General features: G+C 38.8%; 1 non-coding gene across 1 annotated transcript; it reads left to right on the top strand.

The window, feature by feature from the left end:
* Positions 1–4,697: 4,697 nt before the first annotated feature.
* LOC125354069 lies at positions 4,698–4,802 on the top strand. Its single transcript, XR_007211452.1, has one exon. It is a non-coding gene; the product is annotated as a U6 spliceosomal RNA (small nuclear RNA).
* Positions 4,803–5,371: the final 569 nt, after the last annotated feature.

Genomic DNA, 5,371 nt, shown 5'->3' with positions numbered 1-5,371 from the left:
GAAACAAATTTCCATCACCTGATATGTGTGGGTCAATAAAATGTGGTATATCCATACAATTGAGTATCATCCCTCAATTGAAAAGAATTAGTACCCAGCTGCTAGTGTCTCATGCTTATAGTCCTAGATGGATACCCAGGAGTCTGAGATCTAAGGATCATGGTTTGAAGCCATCCCAGACAGTGAAGTGAGACTCTCATCTACAATTAGCCACTAAAAAGCCAGAAGTAGAAATGTGGCTCAAGTGGTAGAGTACCAGCCTTGAGTGTAAAAGCTAAGGGACATTGCCCAGACCCTGAGTTGAAGCCCCAGTACCAGCACAAAAAAAGAACAAGCTATTGATACACTACACAAAGAACACTGGCAAAATCTTGAAAATATAAATCTGAATGGAAAGAAGCCAGCTACAGAGGACCATAAAATTCAATTCATTTTGTGAGGTGAACTCATGTGAGTCCCTCCTAGAAGAAAGTTTAAAATAATAAAATGAGTACCTGATGGTTGTTTATTAATCCAGTGTTTTTGAATTATAGAACATATGCAACTTGTGGAAAATGACCAGAAACATCATGGGAAGTCTGAATCTGTATACAGGGAAATAAAACATGAGACTTCTAAAAAAAAATTCATTTGTCTGGGGTACACTGAGCATGGTAGTATGTGCCTGTATTTCCAACACTTGGGAGGCTTAGCTGGAAGATGGGAAGTTTGAAGCCAGCCTGAGCTACATAGCAATACATGAGAAGGAGTGAGAAGAGGAGAGAGAAAAAGGAAAGGTAGATTGATAGATGATAGATAATAAATGGATAGAAAGATTCAAGAAATGGGTATAAAGATGAGAGAAAGACCTTGGTTAGGAAAATCTATGGGAAGAAAAAGATCAATGGTTGTTAGGCTGAGTTTAGAAATAGACTGGAAACAATTAAATTATACACTTTAAACAGACAAATTGTGTGCTATATGAATTATAAATGATTCAGGAGTTAACTATCAGTAACTCTTGGTACAGCCTTTTTTCACATTTTAAGTGTCACATGAGTAAATATCAAAAGCTATGAGCTAGGCTCTAGTGGCTTATGCTTGTAAACCTAGCCACTCAAGGGCTGAAACGTGGAGTATGCGTTCAAAGACAGCACAGGCAGGAAAGTCTACAAGACTCCTTGTCTAACCAGCAAAATCTGACTAGGTATGGTTCAAGTGGTAGAGTTGCAGCTGTGAACAAGAAAGCTGAGTTGAGAGTATGAGGCAGAGTTCAAACCCTAATACAGAGGCACCCCACTTTCCATAAAAGGCTGTACATTCAGCACAGCTAGGGAAGCTGGGAGCTGTAGTTAGTCATATGACTACTGTGGCTTCCTCTTAAGTGTTCTGCTTAAATTGTAATGATTATTAAATAGCTTTCCAAAAGCTTACACCTGTAAACTTAGCTTCTCGGTGGCTGAGATCTAGGGGACTGCAGTTTGAGGTAGCCTTGGCAGAAAAGTTTGAATCCATCTCCAAAATAACCAATCAGAAAACAGCTGAAGGTGTGACTCAGGTGGCAGCATACAAGCCTGCTTTGTGTGAATCCCTGAAGTCAATCACATACACACACATTAGACTTACTCTTTTTTTAAAAAAAATCTCTTGCTTTTCACACATCTTGGCTCACTACCTCCTTTAGTCTTATTTTGTGCGTGTGTGTGCGCGTGCGCATTTGCGCACTCGCACCAGTACTGGAGCTGGAACTCAGAACCTAGGCTCTGTCCCTTAACTTTTTTGCTTAAAGCTGGTGTTCTATCACTTGAGCTGCACTCCCAGCTTTTTAGTGGTTAATTGGAGACCAGTGGCTCACAGACCTATTCTCACCACAGTGGCTTTGAACCACAAATCTCAGATCTCAGCCTCTTGAGCGGCTAGGATTACAGGCATGAACCACTGGCTGCCCATGTTCCTTTACCTTTTAACCAAAGGTATAGTTTGTTTTATAGTTTTACCCACTAGTAATAAGAAAAACGATTCTCCCAATCTCAGCTGCCCAAGTAGCCAGCTTCAGATACAACTTTAATACTCAGCAAAGCTTTTCTGACACCTCCATATTTGGGCATTCTTAGGCTACTCATTGGGGAAAAAAGTCTAACAGTAACCTCAGCATTCTCAGCTCCAGCAGGAGACAAAGCTGGAAATGGCATACTCTATGCATTACACTACATCATGAGTGTGTCCTCAAGTACAAGAGAATGAATGAAAAATAATTTATTCTGGGTTTGAGAAGTTTCACTAGGTGAGTTTGTACAAGAGAGGAGTGGAGGCTGGAGGGTGTGAAGGCCTCTAAGCAGAGAAATGGTATGTGCAAGGATTACAGGCAAAAAAGAACATGGCATAAATTAAACACAAATATACAGTCCCTAACATAAAGATTTGATTTAAGATTTTTCAACCCTGGATGGTAAGAATTTGGATTTTTTCCAGGCTAGTGACTTGTCATAAAGAATTACCTCTCCATGTGTGGGACAGTAGCCGTGGGAGCCACAACTGCACACAATTATGAGGACAGACACCAGCACACTACAGTGTACTGTGTAGCTAAGTCATCAGGTTAAGAAGACTAAGGGTCTTGAATATATTTCAACTTAGGTAACTACAGACTGTGACGGAAGGAAAATGTTCATTATTTACAGAAAATAGGGTTAAGAACACCAAGAGACTCTAAAGGCAAAGTGTTAGAGCCAACAAAGTTGGTGGGTATAACGGCAACTTCCAAAATCAGCAGGAGAGCTGATTTTGGAAAACTGTGGGAAAAGATTAACAACAATTTAAGAGGGGAAAAAACACATATGACAAAATAACCTGAGAAAGAATGAGGTTACTGAAAGAATTTTATACATTTATCATTTATTGACAAAAAAACCCACCCGTTCATGGACAGTCCTATGGTTTGAACATGGGTAGTGTCCCTCAGGATTGTATGTTGAAAGCTTGGTCTTCAGGGAAGTGCTGGTGGAACTCTTAAGAGATGAGACTAAGTCGGAGGTCCTTAGGACACGAAAGCATGCCACTGAAGGGGACTGTGGAACACTGCCCCTCTCCCCATATACCATGTCTTTCTCTCTGCTTCATGTCTTAAGCTGTGAATGCTGGCTTCAACATGTACTCCACCATGATATGCTGCCTCCACCAGAGACCTAAACCAGCAGGGCTACCTGATCCTGGCCTTCTGAGTCAAATGATCTTTAATTCCTCAGTAGCCTCAATCAGGTATTTTGTTATAGTGACACAAAGCTGACTAATATAAATGGACGTGCTGCGAATCAACACCCATAGTTTTCTCCCAATTAATCAAAAGAGTCAATGCTATTCAAACCCAAATCCCAACATGCATTCCAAGAATCTGATCATAAAATCCAGAGGAAATTTAAAAGGCTAATATGATCAATTTTGAACAATGGAGAGATCTTGCTGTAGCAGAAATCAAAACGTTATAAATTATAGGGTCAAAATAAATTGTTGGCATGTTTGAAGATAGTACCTGTTGAAATTATATTAGGAAGAGGGCTTGTAAAGGAGAATGATGGAGGTGGAGAGATTGATTGGAATACATTGGATACATAGATGGGAATGTCACAATGGAAAGCTCTATTGTATAATGATAATGTATGCTAACAAGATAAAAATTTAAATATATATTTGGGAAACAGAAATAATATTAAAAATAGTAATTAATAATACCAAAAATAGTAGTTCATACCTGTATGCCTAGCAGAGATCTGGAGGCAGAGATCTGAGGATTAAGGTTCAAAGCCATCCCAAGCAGAAAAGTCCACAAGACTCCAATTAACTAGCAAAAAGCTGAAAGGAGAGGTATGGCTCAAGTTGGTAGAGCATCAGCCTTGATGAAAAAGGCCAAGCAAGGGTGTGATTCACTAAGTTCAAGCCCCAGTACAAGAAATAAAAATATGAAAATAAAGAATAGTAGTTAGGTCATATAATATTGACTAACTGACAGAAATATGGAGCCAGTAGTTGTCCTAGAAGTACTCTCAGGCATGTGCACAGGACAGATGTAATAATGAGTATTGCTGGCTGGTTGATGAGCTATATAACAGAGCACAGAATTTTTTCCCAGCACAAAAAAAATCCCAGCTGGGATATAGAACTAAATGTAAGAAAATTTTAAAACAATTGAAGAGAAAAGGCAAATATCATCACTTTGGAGTAAGAAAAAAGTTCTTAACCAAGACTGGAAAAGCACAAACTCATAAATAAAAATAAATATCACTACATTAAAATTTAAAACTTCTGAGTGACAAAAATATCAACGATGTGAAAAGAAATCATCTAGTAAGTGACATTTGGAGAATACATGTCTACCAAAGACCTGTATCTAGAATATATAAAGAACTACATGTCACTAAGAAATACAGATCTCAGTGGGAAAAGCAAGGAGTGAGAATAAGTAGTCCATAGAAAAAGAAGCCCAAATGATTAGCAGATACACAATCATAGTGCATACCCATAATCCCAGCACTTGACAGGCAGAGGATTGAATCTGAGGCCAACCTGAGCTCTTAGCTTCACTTTAGCCACTGAGTAAGTGAGGGAATTCGGCCTCGTAATGAGTAGTGTTAACTGTATATTCAGTATGAAAAATAACTGATAGGTCCATCTTTGGAGTCTCTGTGCCACAAAGAATGCTGAACAGCTTAAAAGTCTTGAGAAGTGCTTGCTTGGGCAGTGCATAGTAAAACTGGAACAATACAGAGAAGATTAGCATGGTCCCTGTGCAAGGATGACTGCAAATTCATGAAGCATTTCATGTTTTCACACCATATAAAAGGAAATGTACTCATTATCTGACATGTCATTATAATCCCTCTGTATATCACCTCTATAATAACAATAAAGTTAATGCTACATAAAAAACATAAATCATCAAACCCAACCTCTCCCACCAATGTGAATTCCTGGGGGCAACAAATTTGAGGGAACAGGAATGCCAGCCAAGTTCTATGAGCTCAACATTGCTTCATGGAATATGAAAAATATTAAAGATAAAAAATCACAACCCTCTGAACTGAATTTAAAATAATAAAAGAAAATCAGCTTTTGAATTAAAATAAAAGTCTTAAGAAGACTGAAGAAACTAGCCATGTACCACAGAATTGGATCATCAATGGATCTCTTGCCTTTTGTTCCTGGAGGAAGCCATTTGCCAAAGTAGGGAGCCATTCTACAGCAGCTATCTCCATAAACATACCTTTATCACCATAAGTATGGCAGAGTGATCAGAAAGCTGCCATAATCAGAAACCCATCCTAATCAAATCCCAATTACAGATACCAGTTCCTGAATCAAGCCCTCCTCTACCATCTAGTGCAGGAAAGTGGATGTC

The sequence above is a fragment of the Perognathus longimembris genome, chromosome 6 (genome assembly GCF_023159225.1).
Source record: "Perognathus longimembris pacificus isolate PPM17 chromosome 6, ASM2315922v1, whole genome shotgun sequence".
Taxonomy (NCBI): domain Eukaryota; kingdom Metazoa; phylum Chordata; class Mammalia; order Rodentia; family Heteromyidae; genus Perognathus; species Perognathus longimembris.
Note: the sequence above shows the minus strand (reverse complement) of the source record. Positions and strands in the feature narration are given on the sequence as shown.